We start from the raw sequence: 24,906 nt of genomic DNA, 5'->3' as shown, positions 1-24,906 counted from the left end.
AGAACTGGGGATAAAAGAGAGGATCGGTCAGAATCGAAACTGAAATTTATCCTAGCTCCTACATTTTTTTTTCAGAGGAAGAATTCGAACTCTTTTTTTTTTTTTTTTTTGCGATTCCTATGTACTAGTCCTGGTGGCTTGCAGTCCATGGGCGTCTCAAAGAGTTGAACCTGACTGAACGACTATCACTCACTCTCATCCACTGGTCCTACGTTGCAATTCTAATCTTACCTCCTGGTGCTCATGCTCAGTCACTAAGTTATGTCTGACTCTTTGTGACCCCATAAAGGATATAAAATTGAACTCTTTGAGTTTTACTGCAGAGGACACCAGGACATTAAATAACTCGCTCAGTGAGATGTTCCATATCTAGACTGTGGTAGTGGGCACAGAAACCTACACACGTGATAGAGTTCGTGTGTGTGTATTAGTTGCTCAGTCATGTCTAACTTTTTGCGACCCCATGGACTGTAGCCCCCCAGGCTCCTCTGTTCATGGGATTCTCCAGGCAAGAATACTGGAGTGGGTTGCCATTCCTCCTCCAGGGGATCTTCCTGACCCAGGGATCCAACCCACATCTCTGTCTCTTGCATTGGCAGGTGGATTCTTTACCACTGAGCCACCTGGGAAGCCCTATTTTACCTCTTACTTTTCCTCACCTTTTTACCTCCAACCACATTTCATGCTCATGCTCACATATTTTTCAATTCTCTTTCCTCTGCAAGAAATGCAGAAAGTTCCTCCAATATCCATTTGAATTTAACTCACTTTTCAAGGGCAAGTTGTCTTTTATTCTGTGAATCCCTTCTGGACCATACCAGCCCAGATTTGATCTTGCTCTGCTGTTTAATGCATACTTGGGTAATGAAAAGGCATCTCAAACTTAACAAGTTGAATAGCACAGTAAGTCCCCTACATATGAACAAGTTCCATTCCAAGAGTGTATTCATAATTCCAATTTGTAAGTCCAACAAAGTTAGCCTGGGTACCCAACTAACTTAATTGGCTATATAGTACTGTACTGTACTGTAATGGGCTTATAGTACTTTTCACACAAATAATACATAACAAACAAACACACAAGAATAAAGGAAATATTTTTAATCTTACAGTATAGTACCTTGGGGGTCTTCTGTCGTAGGTAGTTCAGTAGGTAAAAAATCTGCCTGGAATGCAGGAGACCTGGGTTCAATTCCTGGGTTGGGAAGATCCCTTGGATAAGGAAATGGCAACCCACTCCAGTATTCTTGCTTGGAGAATCCCATGGACAGAGGAGCCTGGCAGGCTACAGTCCATGGGGTGACAAAAGTTTGACACAACTTTGTGGGATATGGAGAGAGTACCTTGAAAAGTCCAGTAGTACATACAGACAATAGCTGGCATACAGCGGCTGTCATTGAGTGAACAGGCAAGAAGGATTACTGACTGGAGGAGAAAGAGGAGGTGGGAGATAGGAGATGGAGGGCAATCTACAATCTCATTCATGCCTGCCGCTGATGGAACACATGTTCACATCTTTGAAAGTTCACAACTTGAAGGTTCATATGTAGGAGACTTTCTGTAAAGCTTTGGGTTATCTGATTATCTTTCTCAGTAAATGGTACTATCATCATCCAGGTGCTTAAGTCAAAACCCTAGGAAGTACCCTTGGTTCTTCCCTTGCTGTCATCAAATCCTATCAACTTTGCCTCCAAAAGTGAAGTCGCTCAGTTGTGTCCGACTCTTTGTGACCCCATAGACTATAGCCTACCAGTCTCCTCTGTCCGTGGGATTTTCCAGGCAAGAGTACTGGAGTGGGTTGCCATTTACTTCTCCAGAGGATCTTTCCAACCCAGGGATCGAACCCAGGTCTCCTGCATTGTAGGCAGACACTTTACCATCTGAGCCACCACGGAAGCCTTTATCAACTTTGCCTCCAAAGTACATCTCAAATCCAACCTCTGTCTCCATCTTCATCCCAGCTTGAGGCAAACCATTGCCTTGCCTGTTTAGGGTCATGGTCATCACTGTTTCTGTTTTCACTCTTCCTTGGTATTTTGTACATAAAATTGTGTCTTCAAATAAGCTAGGATGATTTCAGATCCTGTCATAACTTACCTTCATCTTGTACAGAAACATTATGCTAGACCCAAAGGCCTGGTAGCTCAGCTGGTAAAGAATCCACCTGCAATCTGAGAGACCCGGGTTTGATCCCTTGATTGGGAAGATCCCCTGGAGGAGGGCATGGCACCCCACTTTAGTAATCTTGCCTGGAGAATCCCCATGGACAGAGGAGCCTGGTGGGCTACAGTCCATGGGGTCACAAAGAGTCAGACCTGGTTGAGCGACTAATCACAGCACACAAAGGATATAGAGTTGGAAGGCTAGACATTTCCTTCAAGGAAATTGCAGTTTCCTGCTTATTGCCATAATTAAACAATAAAAGGCTACAGAAAACTGTAGAATTCAATCCCTGATCATCTCCTGCTAAAGAAAGAGCTGAGTATTTGGTATTACAACGTGGGACACTCTTGAAGCTCCCTTGGAAGAGATGCTGGGGCAAACTGAGATTAGTGGACTTTTATTTATTTTTTTTTACACTGATCTACTTTTTAAGATCACAGTCTTTACAGTGAGAGTGACATGTGACGCAAAAATAGAGAGATGATTATGTTGCCAAAGTTTTAGATGAAATCACAGCCCTGTAATAATTCTATTTCATTTATGTTGTTCTCTGTTTTATTAATGATGATTTTATTGGGAGATCTGGTTTGAGTATGCCCCAGTGCCTTAAGTATTTCATCAACATATGTTGCAAGTATTTTCTTCATTTCAGTTCAGTCGCTCAGTCATGTTCGACTCTTTGCGACCCCATGGACTGCAGCACGCCAGGGTTCCCTGTCCATCACCAAATCCCAGAGCTTACTCAAACTCATGTCCATAGAGTTGGTGATACCATCCAACCATCTCATCCTCTGTTATCCCCCTTCTCCTCTTGCCTTCAACCTTTCCCAGCATCAGAGTCTTTTCCAATGAGCTGTTTCTTCGCATCAGGTGTCCAAAGTATTGGAGTTTCAGCTTCAGCATCAGTCCTTCCAATGAATATTCAGCACTGATTTCCTGTAGGATGAACTGGTTGGATCTCCTTGCTGTCCAAGGAACTCTCAAGAGTCTTCTCCAACACCAGAGTTCAAAAGTGTTTTCTTAGGAGCTTAATTTTTTCCTTAGGTATTTGATTTTAAAGCCTTTCTGCTTTCCTAATTTCCTGCCCTCACGCTCCACCCTATTATAATTTGCAGCCATTTTAATATTTCTAACTGTCTCTTGCATCTACCCAGCCAATTCATCCTCATTAAATTCATTCATTAATTCAGAAAATATCAATTAAAGTTATTAGTTACAGCTTCTTCTGCCGATACAGTACTATGGGAAACAAACGTTCTAGTTCAGTTACAGTGGATTGTATTGACTGTCACAGGAAATAGATCAACAACAAAGAGCAGTGCTAACACAACTCAGAAGTGGGAGGGGTTGATTCCACTGTAATTAAACCAAAAGCATGCTGGATCTTAGTTCCCCAACTAGGGATCAAACTCATGCCCCCTGCAGTGGAGTCTTAACTACTGGACTGACAGTTAAGTCCCCCCAAAGTAAATCTCAATCCAGTTTCTCTACCATTGTGGAAAGAACTCTGAAATACATATCATTTTTTTTTCTACTTATTAGCAGTATAAACTCAAACTAGTCAATTGTACTCAACCTCAGTTTCCTCATCTATAAAATAGAAGGGAGATTCATCCAGATTTTAGACTGAATAGTTCAAAGATAAAATGAGTTTGTCTTTGCAATTGTAAATCATGAGTAAGACTAAAGAGTGACTGTTCAGAGGAATGCATATAAGGCTGAGGACTGGTAGGAAATTAATCATCACAGACTTTACAATGATCCTGAATGGATTCATATGCTGTGTGTATTAGTTCTATAACAGATTATGGGCTTCCCTGGTGGCTCCATGGTAAAGAACCTGCTTACCAATGCAGGTTTGGAAGTCCCCTGGAGAAAGAAATGGCAACCCACTCTTCTTGCCTGGGAAATCCCATGGACAGAGGAACATGTCAGGCTATTGTCCATGGGGTTGCAAAAAAGTTGGACATAATTTATCAACTAAACAGCAACAACATAAGAGATTATCACACATTTAATGACTTAACACAAATGTATTATTTCACAGTTTTCATAGGTCAGGAGTACAGGCACAAGTTGGCCAGGTCCACTGCTCAAGGTCTCACTACATTAAAATCAAAGTGTTGTCCAGGGCTGTGATTTCATCTGAGGCTCAGCATCCTCTTCTAAGATCATTCAGATTTTGAAAGGTTACAGTTCCTTGCAGTCAAGGAACTTGGGTCTCTATTTTCTTGCAGGCCGTCAGACCACGGTCACTCTCAGCTCCTTCAGTTCAGTTCAGTTCAGTTCAGTCGCTCAGTCATGTCCGACTCTTTGCAACCCCATGAATCGCAGCACGCCAGGCCTCCCTGTCCATCACCAACTCCCAGAGTTCACTCAGACTTTGGTCCATTGAGTCAGTGATGCCATCCAGTTATCTCATCCTCTGTCGTCCTCTTCTCTTCCTGCCCCCAATCCCTCCCAGCGTCAGAGTCTTTTCCAATAAGTCAACTCTTCCCATGAGGTGGCCAAAGTACTGGAGTTTCAGCTTCAGCATCATTCCTTCCAAAGAAAACCCAGGGCTGATCTCCTTCAGAATGGACTGGTTGGATCTCCTTGCAGTCCAAGGGACTCTCAAGAGTCTTCTCCAACACCACAGTTTAAAAGCATCAATTCTTCGGCACTCAGCCTTCTTCACAGTCCAACTCTCACATCCCAGCCATCCACAATTCCTTGCACGTGGCCCTTCTCATTACATAACACTCTGTCCTCCAAGGCCAGCAGGAGAAACCCTTGGATGTTGACTCTCTCCTTTCAGAAAGGGCACTGTCCCTTTTCAAGGCTCAACTGATGAGATCAGGCTCTTCCTTTAGTTTATTGAAAGCCATCTGATTTGGGACCCTAATTACAGCCTCAAAATCTTTCCCCCTTTGCAATACAAGGTAACCTAATGGTGGGCCTATGAAATCCATCATATCCCCAGTTTGTTCACATTGAAGGTAAGGATGTTATACAGTGTGTACACCAGGGAGTGAGTCTCAGCATTCTGTCTACCATACTCTGCATTAAGAAGATGCTAGGAAGTAAGACTCCCATTGAAAATGGGGAATTCTGATATGAAATGGATCATGCTGCTTTTCAGTACTTGGGAATGAGGAATCAACTTCCTGTCTTAAATCAGCTCAAGTAGGTAGGGAGAACAATTTTTCAATTAAGCAGTCAAAGGAGACTAAATGAAAATGGAGAAGTCAGTGACGGAAATGGATTCAGGAAGAAATCTTTAAACTTGTACATTAATGAACTTTATAATCAACTATCCTGTCAAATCAAAATCACTCAACCCATTAGACACTAAGATAAAAAAGGTTTAGGGGAGATGCAGACTCCTCCAATGCAATCTCTCAAGTCTCCCAGTTTCTAACACTGTGTATTTTATTCCTCATAACATTTAAAATATTTTTCATAAGCAAGAAATTAAATCCAGTGCTTCAGAGAATAGTGTTGTCTAAATAAATTTAAAGAATGTAAACTAATTAAGAGTTTTCTGAGGAATGAGTTTAGTTTCAGGAGAAGAATATACAAAGACGTGGTTTGTCAATAACTGAATTGGCCAATAACATTTCCGTCTTAGCAAAACGGATTTGTAATTTACTGAGGAATCCTGATTGGTGGTAAAAACGGTGAAGATATATGTTTTCTTTCAGATGAATCTAAATCTCATCTCTCTCTCCTTTACCTACAATCTCTGGGATTTACCTCTTCCTTTCTTCACTTTTCTTTAGAGGTCAAGGTCAGGAAGGGAGAAAAAGGATAGGGTAGCAGTCAGAGCAACAACATAAAGATAAATGAGGTTACTCTTTCACAAGAGCACTGAACAAAAAAAATAGTAGCTTCACAGGAAAACAGTAGCTGCCTTGCATCTTGGGTGGCTTTGCCTTGGTGATACATCACATTTATGATGGGATGTGTCGTAGTTCATTAACTTGCCTATCCTATTATATTTGGTTACAATGGGACGCTACTCAAAAACAACATGCCTGAAATTGAAGACAGATGGCCAAGTAAAGGGCTAGAGTTTAATATAATCATTTACTATTTCCTTTTTTATTGTGCTTTTCTCTCCACTTGTTTTGAATGCCATGTAAGGACATGTACACTTTTTTAAAATAGTGTCTTTTCTTTAGAAAGTAAGCAATAGGAGTAACAAGGCACGACAAGGACAAGCTGATATTCTGCTCATACCATCTGCTGAAAGGGATATTTGCCTTTGGCAATTTTTGTTTATCTCTATATTTGCACAGGTTTATGATTGTAGCAAAATTAAACGAAAAAAAAATTTATTTTAGTTCTATCTCTGCCAGTGGTTTGTGTGGCTAAAACATCTGACTCTGAAAGGAAGTTTTCTGAAATGGCTCTTTATTCATAATGAATATAGTCAGAGTTGTAGGAAATCAGTCCAAAAATAACATGCATTCAAAGTAAAAGTATATGAGACTGCAATGTTCTGACTCTTAACGAATAGTATCCTCACCGACTTTGATCTAGTGGTTTTGGGGTTGTTAAGGGCATCAAGGTTTGTTCTCATCTTAATTCTTTAGAGCTCAGTGCAAAGTCATAAACTGATTCTTTGTGAAATTCCTTGTTCTAAATACATACATGTATATCTCCACACATTTTAAAGTTTATTCCTAGAACTTTTAATCAGCACCAGAACTTCTAACATTAAAGAGCTCTTGGGACGTAATTCTGAAGACTGGTGTGCAGATGAGTATACCCGAGTTTCAAGAAACTATTCATATAATGATATTTGCAAGGCAATCTGATTTGGAAACCTGAATAAAAGGAGCATAAATAACATTACAGAGGGGTTTTGAATGCCTAGTTGTTTGCTATCTTCTATATAGTTTTATACTGAGATTTGTTTAGGGAAAAGAAATGTATTTGAGTACACGGATATAAATGTATATCCATTTTGCTTTCTGAATGAGAATGTGAAAGCTTTTTAAATTGTACCAGGAACTTTTTAACTTGGATAGGATGTACGTGAATGTGTTATTGCCAGAGAAGAATAGCCACATAGGGTAAGGGCAAACAGAATTTTCTTTCTGTTTGCATTTCAGTTCCCAAAGATAATTGTTTAGCCAAGATGTTTAGCCTTGATTGTGGGTCATTAGGGGTCACTAATAAAAGACTCTGTTTGGATTTTTCAAGTTTATTTGAATCTGTGCACATTTTTTCCCCAGGAATTCAAGCTACATCAATACCAGTACAGTGACTCTAGTGATGATGGCCTGGAGTGTCATTTAAATTATTGGTTACATTTAAAATTTGTGTAAACACAAAGACAGTTGATGAATTGATTAACATTGATAGCAGATATTTGCTATGTACACTTCCAAATAGAAAGTGCTGTATTTTGTACAATGAATATATGGTTTGCTCGTTTTTGTCCAGTTTTATTACTTTTTATTAAGCAAGTAAGATATATTTATTTTTTTGAGAAAGTACATGATGTAGGTTACATTTTAAAAAGCCAATCATAACCTCATCATGCTGAGATACTGATTGTTAGTTAAAAACTTAATGTCTAATCTCCATAGTGTGTTAAAGCTTTTCTTTAGGAAGCCAACTCTGTGTTCTTTAGCTTATTTATAATAGGAAAAAAATCTTAATTAATGCCCAGTGATAAGGAATCCAGTAATGATGAATGTGACTATGTAAAAGTGCACATGTGTTTATGTGCATGTGTTTGCATGGATGCTCAGTCGTGTCTGACTCTGTGACCCCATAGACTGTAGCCCGCCAGGCTCCTCTGTCCATGGGGTTTCCCAAGCAAGAATACTGGAGTGGGTTGCCATTTCCTCCTCCAGGGGATCTTCCTGACCCAGGGATCGACACAGGGTCTCCTGTGTCTCCAGCATTGGCAGGCAGATTCTTTATCACTGAGCCATCAGGGAAGCATGAGACTTCTTTTGGTATCAGACTATATGTATTGTCTTGAACTTGTAATTTTCAATTAAAATTATAAACTGTTCTTCATAGTAGCATTTACAAATACACATTATTTATGATGGATAACATCACATTAAATGGATGTGTCACAATGTAATTAACCACTTCCTTAAAACTGGACATGGGGGCTGTCTCCTTTTATTTATATTTTCCTATTACAAGTGAGAAAAAGAGCAGAAATGTGATTTCCTGAAAAAAGCTTTAAAGTCCATTTATGGGTGCTAACATTACAGATTGGAGGAAAATGGCTTTCATGGACTGAAATCTGAGAATCTCACAAAGAGGCTGCAGGAGGAGAGGCAGAGAAAAAGAGCACCATTATGTGCCAAGCACTGTATTTAGCACTGGATAAACATTTTTTTAATCCTAGGCATTATCACCATTTTGTAGATGGATCAACCATAGTTCAGTAGAGGTTAAGGAGCTTTCCCAAGTTTGCCAAGCTGGTGAGTAGCAGAACTACCTGGTAGCATGATATTCACAAAGTCCTCAGGGTGTCTTGGTGGTGGTGCACAAACCCATAGCTGAGCACACACTTAAAGTGCCCACTCCGGAGACATCACTGTTCATATGGTGCCTTTGAAAGTTTTATGTAAACGGAACTTGGAAAATTAACTGTTATTGTAAACAATGGGTATTTATGCAATATAAATATAGTTATATAAAGTATATGATTTATAGTAGCTATTTAAGCAGAGTTTAGGGGTACTTTCAGTGGATTCCCCTTTGTAAAGTATTCTTTTGCAATGTAAACAATTCACTTTTCTATTTTTCAAGGTCATTCTGTCCTGGCACTGATGAGTTTGTTTTAACTTGGGGCATATTTGTCAGTCTTACTCTATGGTTAACAATCTCTGTGTTTCAGATGACTACTAAATCTGGAAGTCTCTCTGGAGTTTGGGTAAATGAAATGGCATGGTGCAAGGTGTAGTTTCAAAGCAGAGAATTGAGGGGGATGAACACTGTAGTCCTGATGTCGTACCGATCCATCATGAACATTAGGAAAACTGAATCCATCTCTCAGTCCTCAGTTTCCACCTGTGAAATGAAAGCCTTCATGGTGTTGTCACGGGCAAAGAGAAAGGGTAAATGTGGAGAACTGATATACGCAGAGCTGTTAAGTGCCAAGCATTGCCCTAGGTGCTCAACACCATTTATATCAAATTGAATATCTCCAATGCTTATGGAACCTGTTATGAATGTTGTTTGGATAGAATGGAACCAGAAAGATGGTGTTGAATCAATGACTAAGATTAAAGACAGGAAGTGAGCAACCACAATGTGGAAAAGGGGGTCAGGGTCAGCTGTCTGAAGCTCAAGAGTGGGCAGGACCAATCATCAGAATCAAGAATGAGTTGACCTTGGATTTGACTCCTAAATTGACTTGTTACATTTCTTGAGACTACTTCAACCAAGTCTCAGATTGGAAGGAATTAGGCAACTGGCCCATGGATTTTGATCTGATAAACAGTAGGAGAATCTGGAGTGGCAGTTAGATAAGTGTGTGAAATCCAGCAATAACTTTGTGAAGATAAAGAGGACATGTGTGTGAGTGTGTGTGTGTGAAAATGTGGCCTGAAAAAAGCCCTGTCGTGGGAAGGGGCAAGGACAGGAATAAGAAGTTAACAACAAAAGAATCTGTGTGGGTGGTGGATGAAAGGGTAGATGACATTGGGTGAAGACTTTTTGCAAAAAGCTAACACCAACATGCTTCAACAAAGCTGAGAACCATCCTAGGGGAGAGAGTCGGGTGGAAATAGATTAGTGAAGCATATAAGAAGAGTGAGTTTGAGGTCAAGGTTATCAGTAACTGAGAAGAGATGGGGTTGCCACAGGTGGAAGGTTGTGCTCTTAGAGTCGTGGGTGAAGGAAAAGAGAATTAGGATTGTCATCAGATTTGGAAGTGATGGAGAAAGAAAGTTCGGGGTTTTAGGGAACTGAAAGTGATGACAAATCTATATGGTTTGTAGGTGAGTGAGAATCTCTGGCAGCAGTTGTCAAAAAGGGGAGGATGAGATTTAGTTTCAGAAACATTCTGTTAAATGTTCATAATTTGGTAAGGAAGAGTAGATATGGGATAGATAGTTCTTTAGGGAGTTTGAGATTCTCAGATGATCAAGATTATGAAAGAGAAAGCATCAAAAGGAGAAATCATTCCTGGAGACTTTGTGGATAATGCTGTAAAAGTTTCAGAGTAGAATAATTAATCTCATGATTCCTATTCATTCATTCATTCACCCACCTATTCAGCAAGTATTTATTAAGTCCCCCTTTATGTTTTAGGCACTGTGTTTTATGCTATTAGATCAGTAAGAAACAGTTTCTATTCTTAAGGAATTTATGATTAGCAAAAAGGTACAGATATGGGGGACTGGAATGCAAAAGTAGGAAGTCAAGAAACACCTGGAGTAACAGGCAAATTTGGCCTTGGAGTACAAAATGAAGCAGGGCAAGGCTAATAGAGTTTTGCCAAGAGAATGCACTGGTCATAGCAAACCCTGTCTTCCAACAACACAAGAGAAGACTCTACACATGGACATCACCAGATGGTCAATACTGAAATCAGATTGATTACATTCTTTGCAGCCGAAGATGAAGAAGCTCTATAGAGTCAGAAAAAAAAAAAAAAAAAAAAAGACCAAGACTAGGAGCTGCCTGTGGGTCAGATCATAAACTCTTTATTGCAAAATTCAGACTTAAATTGAAGAAACTAGGGAAAATCACTAGACCATTCAGGTATGACCTAAATCAGATCCCTTACAATTATACAGTGCAAGTGACAAATAGATTCAAGGGATTAGAACTGATCGAGTGCCGGAAGAATTACGGATGGAGGTACCTGACATTATACAGGAGGCAGGGATCAAGACCATCCCCAAGAAAAAGAAATGCAAAAAGGTAAAATGGCTGTCTGACGAGGCCTTACAAATAGCTGTGAATAGAAAAGAAGTGAAAGGCAAAGGAGAAAAGGAAAAATATACCCATTTGAATGCAGAGTTGCAAAGAATAGCAAGGAGAGATAAGAAAGCCTTCCACAGTGATCAATGCAAAGAAATAGAGGGAAACAATAGAATGGGAAAGTCTAGAGATCTCTTCAAGAAAATCAGAGATACCAAGGGAACATTTCATGTAAAGATGGGCTCAATAAAGGACAGAAATGGTATGGACCTAACAGAAGCAGAAGATATTAAGAAGAGGTGGCAAGAATACACAGAAGAACTGTTAAAAAAAGATCTTCATGACCCAGAAAATCACAATGTGTGATCACCAACCTAGAACTAGACATCCTGGAATGTGAAGTTAGTTGGGCCTTAGGAAGAATCTTTATGAACAAAGCTAGTGGAGGTGATGGAATTCCAGTTGAAATATTTCAAATACTAAAAGATGATGCTGTTAAAGTACTGCACTCAATATGTCAGTAAATTTGGAAAACTCAGCAGTGGCCACAGGACTGGAAAAGATCAGTTTTCATTCCAATGCCAAAGAAAGGCAATGCCAAAGAATGCTCAAACAACTTCACAATTCTACTCATCTCATATGGAGAAGGCAATGGCACCTGACTCCAGTACTCTTGCCTGGAAAATTCCATGGACAGAGGAGCCTGTTAGGCTGCAGTCCATGAGGTCGCTAAGAGTCGGACACGACTGAGCGACTTCACTTTCACTTTTCACTTTCATGCATTGGAGAAGGAAATGGCAACCCACTCCAGCATTCTTGCCTGGAGAATCCCAGAGACAGAGGAGCCTGGTAGGAGGCCGTCTATGGGGTCACACAGAGTCGGACACGACTGAAGCGACTTAACAGCAGCAGCAGCAGCAGCACACGCTAGTAAATTAATGCTCAAAATTCTGCAAGCCAGGCTTCAGCAATATGTGAACCGTGAACTTCCAGAGGTTCAGGCTGGTTTTAGAAAAGGCATAGGAACCAGAGATCAAATTGCCAACATCCGTTGGATCATAGAAAAAGCAAGAGAGTTCCAGAAAAACATCTATTTCTGCTTTATTGACTCTGCCAAAGCCTTTGACTGTGTGACCACAATAAACTGTGGAAAATTCTGAAAGAGATGGGAATACCAGACCACCTGAACTGCCTCTTGAGAAACCTATATGCAGGTCAGGAAGCAAGAGTTAGAACTGGGCATGGAACAACAGACTGGTTCCAAATTAGGAAAGGAGTACATCAAGGCTGTGTATTGTCACCCTGCTTGTTTAACTTATATGCAGAATACATCATAAGAAATGCTGGGCTGGAAGAAGCACAAGCTGGAATCAAGATTGCCAGGAGAAATATCAATAACCTCAGGTATGCAGATGACACCACCCTTATGGCAGAAAGTGAAGAAGGACCAAAGAACCTCTTGATGAAAGTGAAAGAGGAGAGCAAAAAACTTGGCTTAAAACTCAACATTCAGAAAACGAAGATCATGGCATCTGTTCCCATTACTTCATGGCAAATTGAGGGAGAAACAGTGGAAACAGTGGCAGACTTTAATTTTGGGGCTCCAAAATCACTTCAGATGGTGACTGCAGCCATGAAATTAAAATACACTTGCTCCTTGGAAGAAAAATTATGACCAACCTAGACAGCACACACAAAAAAACAGAGACATTACTTTGCCTACAAAGGTCCATCTAGTAAAAGCTATGGTTTTTCCAGTAGTCATGTATGGATGTGAGAGTTGGGCTATAAAGAAAGCTGAATGCTGAAGAATTGATGCTTTTGAACAGTGGTGTTGGAGAAGACTCTTGAGAGTCCCTTGGACCACAAGGAGATCCAACCAGTCCATCCTAAAGGAGATCAGTCCTGAATAGTCATTGGAAGGACTGATGCTGAAGCTGAAACTCCAATCAATATTTTGGTCACCTGATGTGAAGAACTGACTCATTTGAAAAGACCCTGATGCTGGGAAAGATTGAGGGCATGAGGAGAAGGGGATGACAGAGGATGAGATGGTTGAATGGCATCACCAACTCAATGGACATGAGTTTGAGTAAACTCTGGGAGTTGGTGTTGGACAGGGAATCCTGGCGTGCTGCAATCCATGGGGTCGCAAAGAATCGGACACTACTGAGAGACTGAACTGAACAGACGTTTCAGTGAAGGACACACACACACACACACACACACAGACACAAAGCATTTTCTGTATAATTACAGAAGTTTATAGAGAGTATAGCAGGGGCAATGGGAAGTGTGGTTCACTCCCTTACAAGACCAGTGTATCAGCAGGGCTTTGTAGAGATCACACAGGAGCTGAGCTGCAGGTGGTGGAAGAGGGATGGCTGTTGACAGCAAAGGGACTTAGAACAAACTGAGAACTTAGACATTGTTTCTTAGAACAAACTAAGATCCAGCTTAGAACAAACTGGATCCTATGCTGTGCTTAGTGGCTCAGTCGTGTCCTATTCTTTGAAACCACATGGACTGTAGCCCACCAGGCTCCTCTGTCCATGGGATTCTCCAGGTAAGAATACTGGAGTGAGTTACCACGTCCTCCTCCAGGGCATCTTCCCAACGCAGGGATTGAACCCAGGTCTCCTGCATTGCAGGCAGATTCTTTACCATCTGAGCCACCAGGGAAGCCCAAGAATACTGGAGTGGGAAGCCTATTCCTTCTCCTTGGGAACTTCCAGACCCAGGAATCGAACCAGGGTCTTCTGCATTGCAGGCAGATTCTTTACCAGCTGAGCTACCCTGGAAGCCGAGAACAAACTGGATACAGAAGCCCAGATAGCCCTACTTTCTCAGGGACCTGCAGCTGGCTCAGTGTGAGAGAGATAGCAGACAGAGCAAATCCTAAATGAAGTCCCGCTTGTCTGAAACCTCATACTGCCACAGCCACAATGCTGCAACGAAGACAATTTTGGCACAATACTGCCTTATCTTTCTAATTTGTTGTTGTTGTTCAGTCCCAAAATGATGTCCAACTCTTTGCGACGCCAAGGACTGCAGCAAGCCAGGATCCCCTGTCCTTCACTATCTCCTGGAGTTTACTTAGAGTCGTGTCCATTGAGTCGGTGATGCTATCTAACTATCTCCTCCCCTGCTGTCTGCAATGAATATTCAGGGTTGATTTCCCTTAGGATTGACTTGTTTGATCTCCTTGCAGTCTAAGGGACTCTCAAGAGTCTTCTCCAACATCGCAATTCAAAATTGTCACTTCTTTGGTGCTCAGTCTTCTTTATGGTCCAGCTCTTACACCCGTGCATGACTACTGGAAAAACCATAGCTTTGATTATACGGATCTTCTAATCTGTGGCACCAGCTAATTTACATTCATAGAGAAAACACACACACATGCACATACACCATCTTGAAAAAGAAGCAAGTTCTGATGGTGAGGTGTCCTAAGGAACAGGAAACGACTTTTCCTTGTATTCAGTCATATATCAAAGCATAGCCGATGGACATTCAGTTACATCACTTCTGAATAAAGACTGTCCCCAAAGAGGCAATAAGTCTAATTTCCCCACCCAGACATAAGATCTTGCAATATATCTTACTCATGTTTCAATCTCAGTCATCTCAGATCTCTGCAGATGATGAGAATTTAATAAACATCTGTTGAGAGTCAGTGAAGGAAGCCATAAATGTAGTAATGAACTTCTAAGGGGAAGAAAGGAAAACTAGCATGCCACCCAGTCACATGAATAACAGTTATAATAATCACATTAATAATGGTAACCAAATAGTTAATCATAAATTCTAATAGCCACAATGTACTGAGTGCTTAGTCAATATTACCAGACAGTAAGCACATTTTTTTATTTAATCCATACACAAGCATAATTAAGAATAGCTCCACTTGACAAATGAAGATGCAGGTTTAGACGTGTTTAGGCAATGGCACCCCACTCCAGTACTTTTTCCTGGAAAATCCCATGGACAGAAGAGCCTGGTAGGCTGCAGTCCATGAAGTTGCTAAGAGTAGGACACAACTGAGCGACTTCACTTTCACTTTTCACTTTCATGCATTGGAGAAGGAAATGGCAACCCACTCCAGCTTTCTTGCCTGGAGAATCCCAGGGACGGGGGAGCCTGATGGGCTGCCTTCTGTGAGGTTTCACAGAGTCAGACATGACTGAAGCAACTTAGCAGCAGCAGCAGCAGGAAATCACTCAGGATCACCTAGGCTGTAAGGTGTGGGGCCATGCTTGGGTTCAAGGTCTGTGTGGCTCCACATACTCGGCTCTTAACTCTCATACTGTAATAGCTATGGCAGCATCCTGGAGTTGAAAGAAGTCTCCGCAAGTCGGTAATCCTCATCAGCAGTGCACATGTGACTGGTGACTGGAGAGACTTCTGGTGTGGCTCAGTGGGTCTAGAACCCGCCTGCCAACGCAGGAGACATGAAAGACGCGGTTTCAATCCCCGGGTAGGGAAGATCCCTGGAGGAGGGCATGGCAAGCCATTCCAGTATTCTTGCCTGGAGAATTCCTGAGGACAGAGGAGCCTGGCCGGCTACAGTCATGGGGTCACAAAGAGTTGGACATGACTCAAGTGACTTAGCAGCACGCAGTTTTCCTAACTACTGAGAAAGCCTCCCTTCACTCCCTGAAGCCTGTGGGATGCGCAAACTCCAGCTGATGACACCCTCTCGATTCCCCATGCCTGCTGATGTGGCCACAGCCACTTGGACCACAAGCGCCTGTCCCATTCCACCTTTCTCCCTTCCTACCAGCATATGTCTTGACTGTGTTCTAGGGGTTATTGTGCTTGGGCCCCTGCCCATTTCCTGGAATAAGGGTCATTGCATAAAAACAGACAAGCTGTCAAGGAGCTAACTCATGAAAAGTAAGTCTGAGCCAAGACGACGGAAACTCTTTGGCCTGATGGACAACAGGGAGTGGCCATCTTGATGTTTAGATTCTGTTGTCTTTCAAGCTCCTTCCTTCTCACTCTCTCCCTTCTCCTTCTCTTCCTTCTTTCCTTCCTTTTTCTTCCTTGATGAATACAAATTTTTAAAAGATAGTTTTTCTTTTCCCAACCACACAAATCTCCTAGAAAATAAAAAAGGATTGTACAAACAAAGGGGAAGGTTGAAAACCAGGGATCCAGATCAGCTTCTCTCCTGATTCAGATGTGTTGTCCCTCATCCCAACATTGTAACCTTTCTCTTACAGTTTCTCGGGACAGAACGCCGCCGAACACGTGTCAGCCTAATCCTGCTCTCATCAACCACTTACAGCGGAATGACCACACAGCTCTTCAGAAATACTGGGGTACATTTGAAAATAAGAGGAGAAAGGCACTAAAACTAAATTATATAATCTTTGAAATGTTTACTGATTGACAAATTGGTCTTAGTAAGTTGTAGAACCCTAAAAATTATTGTATTCAAAATCTACTTGGAAAAATATTTTGCTTAAAGACAAAACCAAGACATCGATGCAAATTAAAGCACCATATAAAATGTGTCATTATATTATTATTTAAAAATCACATAGCCTGAATAATTCTTTTTGTATGTATTCCTGCGTTAGTTTCCTAGCTGTATCTATCCCTAAAAATGTGTCACTGGCATTTTTCTGAGGAATATTGTTTTTTTTTTTTTAATTTTACAATATTGTATTAGTTTTGCCAAACATCGAAATGAATCCGCCATAGGTATACCTGTGTTTCCCATCCTGAACCCTCCTCCCTCCTCCCTCCCCATACCCTCCCTCTGGGTCATCCCAGTGCACCAGCCCCAAGCATCCAGTATTGTGCATCGAACCTGGACTGGCGACTCGTTTCATACATGATATTGTACATGTTTCAATGCTATTGTCCCAAATCTCCCCACCCTCTCCCTCTCCCACAGAGTCCATAAGACTGATCTATACATCAGTGTCTCCTTTGCTCTCTCGTACACAGGGTTATTGTTACTATCTTTCTAAATTCCATATATATGCGTTAGTATACTGTATTGGTGTTTTTCTTTCTGGCTTACTTCACTCTGTATAATAGGTTCCAGTTTCATCCATCTCATTAGAACTGATTCAAATGTATTCTTTTTAATGGCTGAGTAATACTCCATTGTGTATAGGTACCACAGCTTTCTTATCCATTCATCTGCTGTTGGGCATCTAGGTTGCTTCCATGTCCTGGCTATTATAAACAGTGCTGCGATGAACATTGGGGTACATGTTTTAAAAATATCACTTTCAGCATTTTTTTGCAACATTGGGCTTAATATTTAAAATTTTAAAAAGAAAACTGTCTTCAATTCCCTTCAAAGTTATATTTTAGTGTGAATGCATTTGAAATTGCTGATGTCATCTATTGACTCCTCTCTGTGTACCATAACTTTTATAATTGAGAAGTAAATACATACATGATGAGTTGCCTGGTAAGCTCAGAGCAAATTCTACTAAAGGAAATTCTCAATATTTTTCTGTATTGAAATGTGTACCTACTTCACAGGTGCTGTTTTTGCCTCCATTCAGGGCATTTTTCTTTGATTATATCTAAGTTCTATTTAGAAATCTTTTAAATGTTTCATTAAATTTAGATTAGTGAAATTAATAGTCCTTCTCAATTTTATTCTCTTTACTCAATAAAAGTAGTGAAAGTGTTAGTTGCTCAGTCATGTCCGACTCTCTGTGACTTCATGGGCTGTAGCCCACGAGGCTTCTCTCTCCATGGGATTCTCCAGGGAAGAATACTAGAGTGGGTATCTATTCCCTTCTCCAGGGGATCTTCCTGACCCAGGGGTCAAACCTAGATCTCCTACATTGCAGGCAGATTCTTTTACCATCTAAGCCAAGATTCTTCTCCCAATCTGAGATATTCCAAAATAAAATCTTGTACAGAATTTGGCTCAATTTTTTCAGTGGCTTTTTTGCTTCTACAGGGATCAGTTTCAATGTTCCTGGTTTGCAAACTTTGTTTTCAATTATTGCAATTTCTTTAAAGCTTCATAAGCTTTTCCAGAAGTTTCATTTGTTGAATACTTCAATTAATAATTTTAATTGAAAGAGCTATAACCAAAATTTAGAGGCATTCTTAAGAAAAAGTCCCTTGCTACTAAAGATAAGTAGTTAATTTAAAAGTACTTCTTTAGAGTTTTGACATTTCTAGTAGTGGGTTGATGATGGCAGCAAAGAGGAAAATTGCATGTACCATGTTATTATGACAGACCTACATAGCATATTCAAAAGCAGAGACATTACTTTGCCAACAAAGGTCCGGCTAGTCAAGGCTATGGTTTTTCCTGTGGTCATGTATGGATGTGAGAGTTGGACTGTGAAGAAGGCTGAGAGCCAAAGAATTGATGCTTTTGAACTGTGGTGTTGGAGAAGACTCTTGAAAGTCCCTTGGACTGCAAGGAGATCCAACCAGTCCATTCTGAAGGAGATCAGCCCTGGGATTTCTTTGGAAGGAATGATGCTAAAGCTGAAACTCCAGTACTTTGGCCACCTCATGCGAAGAGTTGACTCATTGGAAAAGACTCTGATGCTGGCAGGGATTGGGGGCAGGAGGAGAAGGGGACGACAGAGGATGAGATGGCGATGACAGAGGATGAGATGGCTGGATGGCATCACTGACTTGATGGACGTGAGTCTCAGTGAACTCCGGGAGTTGGTGATGGACAGGGAGGCCTGGCGTGCTGCGATTCATGGGGTCACAAAGAGTTGGACATGACTGAACGACTGATCTGATCTGATCTGATGTTAAAATGAATTTCTTTTATTCAATGGGCTTCATCACAACACTTTTGTAGTATTATTACTGTATGTGTATAGTATTTATACATTTTAGCAAGTAGGCATTCTTCTTTCATAGAATACTCTGGTTTATTTGGATACAATTATGAGTGACTTTTATGGCATAACTGATTCCAATGTATTTTTGCTTCATGGTTTTTGCAGTTTGGAAAGAATAGTATTTACTATAATCATCTGCTCCTCAACAATTTGTATTCATATTACCATTGCATTTTGTCATTTCTGGACTGGAACCTTCAAGTTATAATTCACTTAACTAATTTTCCACTTGAAGTGCCTGATATTTACTGATATAAAACTGATATCATTTAAATGTATGTAATAAAGTCAACACCAACTTTCTGTAATAATGTATAAAAATTTATAATGGAAAATGAGTGAAATTCGCTTATAAAAACAATCCTACTAAATGAAATATCAAGCCTTTGAAGAATGATACATTAAACTCACCTCCTGTTACTGTTCAGGATAAATTACCATCTTAAAATAATTAGTAACTTTGGAAGCAATAGAGTTGAATTATATGATTTTGCTGAAACTCTGCTTTTGAGTTGCAAAATAACAGTTTCAAGTAGTTCAGCCTCATTAGACATTATGCATTTTCAGCAGACTCCCATCTTCCGGTTTTCTTGTGAACAGTGATGTCACGGTGACTACTATGTGAATAGTGACTGTGAACAGATTTTGTGAAATAAAAATTCAGAATTTAAATCTTCATTAAACATACAGTTTCTCTTTTGGTTTCATCATATTGATGCTCAAAGGGTTTATTGCAAAGCAAAATAGAATTAACAAGTAGTAAAATAGCTGAATAGCTAGCTGAAGATTAACACTACACAAAGTTCTGACCAAACCACTGTCATAAGTGTTCCAATAATTTTTCCGTGTCCTTTGTTAGAATGGCTCCTGTTTTGTTGCCTGCACACACCTTTACACACTTAGCTTATGATTTTCCACACTGTCTTCTGGCCTTGCTAACTGGTGGCCTGGACGTTTTATGCCCCTTGACAGCCAAGCATGGGTGATGATGGTGTGGCTGATCGGTCCACCAAGCAGTCTATAGGAATAACAGTATCCACTGTTTACCTCAGATCAGATCAGATCAGTCGCTCAGTCGTTTCCAACTCTTTGTGACCCCATGAATTGCAGCACACCAGGCCTCCCTGTCCATCACCAACTCCCGGAGTTCACTCAGACTCACGTCCATCAAGTCAGTGATGCCATCCAGCCATCTCATCCTCTGTTGTCCCCTTCTCCTCTTGCCTCCAATCCCTGCCAGCATCAGAGTCTTTTCCAATGAGTCAACTCTTCGCATGAGGTGGCCAAAGTACTGGAGTTTCAGCTTTAGCATCATTCCTTCCAAAGAAATCCCAGGGCTGATCTCCTTCAGAATGGACTGGTTGGATCTCCTTGCAGTCCAAGGGACTCTCAAGAGTCTTCTCCAACACCACAGTTCAAAAGCATCAATTCTTCCATGCTCAGCTTTCTTCACAGTCCAACTCTCACATCCATACATGACCACAGGAAAAACCATAGCCTTGACTAGACGAACCTTTGTTGGCAAAGTAATATCTCTGCTTTTGAATATGCTATCTAGGTCGGTCATAACTTTCCTTCCAAGGAGCAAGCGTCTTTTAATTTCATGGCTGCAGTCACCATCTGTAGTGATTTTGGAGCCCAGAAAAATAAAGTCTGACACTGTTTCCACTGTTTCCCCATCTATTTCCCATGAAGTGATGGGACCGGATGCCATGATCGTTGTTTTCTGAATGTTGAGCTTTAAGCCAACTTTTTCACTCTCCACTTTCACCTTCATCAAGAGGCTTTTTAGTTCCTTTTCACTTTCTGCCATAAGCGTGGTGTGTCATCTGTATATCTGAGGTTATTGATATTTCTCCCGGCAATCTTGATTCCAGCTTGTGTTTCTTCCAGTCCAGCGTTTCTCATGATGTACTCTGCATATAAGTTAAGTGCAGGGTGACAATAGACAGCCTTGACGAACTCCTTTTCCTATTTGGAACCAGTCTGTTGTTCCATGTCCAGTTCTAACTGTTGCTTCCTGACCTGCATACAGATTTCTCAAGAGGCAGATCAGGTGGTCTGGTATTCCCATCTCTTTCAGAATTTTCCACAGTTTATTGTGATCCACACAGTCAAAGGCTTTGGCATAGTTAATAAAGCAGAAATAGATGCTTTTCTGGAACTCTCTTGCTTTTTTGATGATCCAGCGGATGTTGGCAATTTGATCTCTGGTTCCTCTGCCTTTTCTAAAACCAGCTTGAACATCAGGAAGTTCACGGTTCACATATTGCTGAAGCCTGGCTTGGAGAATTTTAAGCATTACTTTACTAGCATGTGAGATGAGTGCAATTGTGCAGTAGTTTGAGCATTCTTTGGCATTGCCTTTCTTTGGGATTGGAATGAAAACTGACCTTTTCCAGTCCTGTGGCCACTGCTGAATTTTCCAAATTTGCTGGCATATTGAGTGCAGCACTTCCACAGCATCATCTTTCAGGATTTGGAATAGCTCAACTGGAATTCCATCACCTCCACTAGCTTTGTTTGTAGTGAGGCTTTCTAAGGCCCACTTGACTTCACATTCCAGGATCTCTGGCTCTAGGTGAGTGATCACACCATCGTGATTATCTGGGTCATGAAGGCTTTTTTGTACAGTTCTTCTGTGTATTCTTGCCATCTCTCCTTAATATCTTCTGCTTCTGTTAGGTCCATACCATTTCTGTCCTTTATCGAGCCCATCTTTGCATGAAATGTTCCTTTGGTATCTCTGATTTTCTTGAAGAGATCTCTAGTCTTTCCCATTCTGTTGTTTTCCTCTATTTCTTTGCATTGATGGCTGAAGAAGGCTTTCTTATCTCTTCTTGCTATTCTTTGGAACTCTGCATTCAGATGTTTATATCTTTCCTTTTCTCCTTTGCTTTTCACTTCTCTTCTTTTCACAGCTATTTGTAAGACCTCCCCAGACAGCCATTTTGCTTTTTTGCATTTCCTAGACAGCATATTAAAAAGTGGAGACATCTTTGCTGACCAAGATCCACAGAGTCAAAGCTATAGTTTTTCCAATTTTTGTATGTGGATGTGTGAGTTAGACCATAAAGGAGGCTGAGTGCCAAAGAATCGATGCTTTGGAACTGTGGTGCTGGAGAGGACTCTTGAGAGACCCTTGGACTGCAAGGAAATCAAACCAGTCAATCCTAAAGGAAATCAACCCTGAATATTCTTTGAAAGTACTGATGCTGAAGCTGAAGATCCAATACTCTGGCCACCTGACGTGAAGATCCAACTCACTGGAAAAGAAACTGATGCTGGGAAAGATTGAGGGCAGGAAGAGAATGGGGTGACAAAGGATGAGGTGGTTGGATGCATCATTGATTCAATGGACACAAGTTTGCAGACCCAGGAGATTGTGAAGGATAGAGAAGCCTGGCATGCTGCAGTCCACAGGGTTGCAGAGTCTGACGTGACTGAACAACTGAACAGCAACAACTATTTGCCTCTTCACCATCTAAGGCTGGATTGAACTAGCTGCCCTCATCTGTTTGGGTCCCAAGGTATTCATTTTATCCGTGAGCTTTCTGAACACTGTTCTATAAAGTGTTAATTATGTTATAGCTGGAAAGGACAAGGAGAAGTGACAGGGCCACTGCTGGTCACCTTTCAAATTTCACCATATGTGAAAAGTGACAACCCCACTCACTTACATTCACCCAACAAACAGTGGAGGAGGCCATGGCAGAAGCTAAGCTAAACCTATCCTGTCTTATTTTAATGCCCCTAATAATAACGGGCTTCCTGGTGACTCAGCTGGTAAAGAATCTGCCAGCAATGCAGGAGATCTGGGTTCAATCCCTGGGTGAGGAAGATCCCCTGGAAAAGGAAATGGCTACCCGCTCCACTATTCTTGCCTGAAGAATTCCGTGGACAGAGGAGCCTGGTGGGCTACAGTCCACGGGGTTGCAAAGAGTTGGACATGGCTGAGTGACTAACACACACACAATAATAATAATAATAATAATAATAGTTTGCTTAAAAATGAGAAATTCAGGACAGATGCTAAACTGGGAAGGACACTAGTTTAACTGGTGTAAACAAAGACCAGCCCTATCAAACTCGAATATATGATCACTCTCATCAAAGAGTGACTCCACTCAACCATTCCACAATCTTTAATTATCATTCATGAAGTGAATGCACTTGGTGAAGAAATGAAGGTATACAGAAGACAGGAAACCTGTCTCTGATGAAAAGGCACTCATGATTTCAAGGGTTAGTTGTCTTGAAATCTGGCTTCATGTGGCTTTAGCTTCATCCTTGGGTGAATGACATATGCCATACTCCTGGGTCTGCAATATGAGAGCCCATCCATCTGGAAGATTACTCGCAGCCTCTCTGTTCCAGTAGTTTGTAAATGCTTGAATATATAAACATCTGGAAACTTCTTTAAGAATATATCCACTCACCCCCAAGTAGCCCCCAGGATTCTAATTCTTCAACTCACAGGTAGAGCTAAGAATTTCATGTTTTAAAGAACACTTCAGGTAATTCGGACCCAGGTATCAGTCAAAAATACTTTTAGAAATGCCATCAAATCCTTCTTGACTCCAAGAGAGATATGTTGACTTTTTCTCACTCTTTCTCATGTCTTCGGTGCTAGGGCTACTTGGTGGCCATTATCAGATGTGTTCTAATTTGTCATGATCCTTTTTAGGTTGTGGTTGTTGGATTAAATGCAATCCCTCAAAGCAGTGGAAAAGCAGTAGTATCCAGAGAAACCGTGATTCAGCCATCAGTACGGCCTAATATGGTCTTCTTTTTATGCATCGAATCACAATGCCTCAATAATTGCGCCGGTAGCCATCTGCAAATAACCATCAAGCTATAGCTTTCTCATCTTGTACCAGAACACTCGAGTATGATTATCTAGGCAACGGAATATTTATTTAAGTGAATTCCACAGTAAGTCTTGCTTTCTTTTCCAAAATTTGAAATACAAAGTTAGTCTGATAGGCTCTGTTTCTCCGTTTTTCCCTCTACCCCTCCCTCCCTTCTCTTTTCCTTCCAACAGAGGTTATTTCTGGCAAAGGGAGTATGATACCACCTGAGAAGCAAAACAGACCCAGATACAAATCATTCTACTCAAGTCTTGGAGTAACCTTCAAAGAAAAACAAATTCCATACCAATCAGAACCTGAGTGGAGGCCCAGAACTGCCAACATATTTGGAAGGCCAAACCTCTACAGAAATACGGTCTCTAACCACCTTGTAGATAGACCGTCAGTGGAGAATGAAAGTGAGTTGAAATTTTGTTCCTTACAAACCCATCACTAAATTCAGCATTCAAGAGTTTATACCAATAGCAGACCTAATTTATCAGCATGAAAATAATGCCAAATAAGACTCATAACACCAAAAGAGGCTAATTCAGGGCTATCCAGAGTTTCCGTATGTTTGATGTTGCCACAGATTCTTCAATTCCCATGCGCAAAGATGCATATTAAGAATTTAAAACATGCGATGGATTTGAATAAAGTAGAGCTAGCAACTGAGACTGAATAGTGTGTGGGCTATCAGAAGCAGGTCAACATTTTTCTTCTTTATTTGCGAATATATGACTTTATAGTTAAGCCAAAGTCAGCCCATTGTACTTATGCCCAAATGTAAATTGAGAACATCGCCAAGTCCCATGGGGAGAAGAAGCGAAACCATAAATGAAGCCCTGGTTTTCTTGTATATACAACTGTATGAGCAGGGGAAGGGAAATGATATCCTGACAGTCTTAGAGGCAGTGATGCCAAAGTCATTCCCTTGAGTGTTAACATTAAAAAATAATCACAGTTACACTATTTTCCTTGAAACCCACATTGCTTCTGTGAAGATAACCCTAAAAAAGTCCAGAACAAGGTTGCCAAATGTTCAAAACTCTCTTCAGGGTTTTGCCTGATTCTTTTTTTTTTTTTTGCCTGATTCTTTTAATAAGAAAAGGCGGATTGTTTTTGAGCCCCTGGCAAGCCCCAAATTAGATTTA

At 40.8% G+C, this 24,906-nt stretch overlaps 1 non-coding gene across 1 annotated transcript; it reads right to left on the bottom strand.

Annotated features, from left to right (window-relative positions):
* Positions 1–13,781: 13,781 nt before the first annotated feature.
* On the bottom strand, positions 13,782–13,853 carry TRNAC-GCA. The gene has a single exon. It is a non-coding gene; the product is annotated as a tRNA-Cys (tRNA).
* Positions 13,854–24,906: the final 11,053 nt, after the last annotated feature.

This window comes from Bos indicus x Bos taurus, chromosome 17 (genome assembly GCF_003369695.1).
Source record: "Bos indicus x Bos taurus breed Angus x Brahman F1 hybrid chromosome 17, Bos_hybrid_MaternalHap_v2.0, whole genome shotgun sequence".
Classification (NCBI taxonomy): Eukaryota; Metazoa; Chordata; class Mammalia; order Artiodactyla; family Bovidae; genus Bos; species Bos indicus x Bos taurus.
Note: the sequence above shows the minus strand (reverse complement) of the source record. Positions and strands in the feature narration are given on the sequence as shown.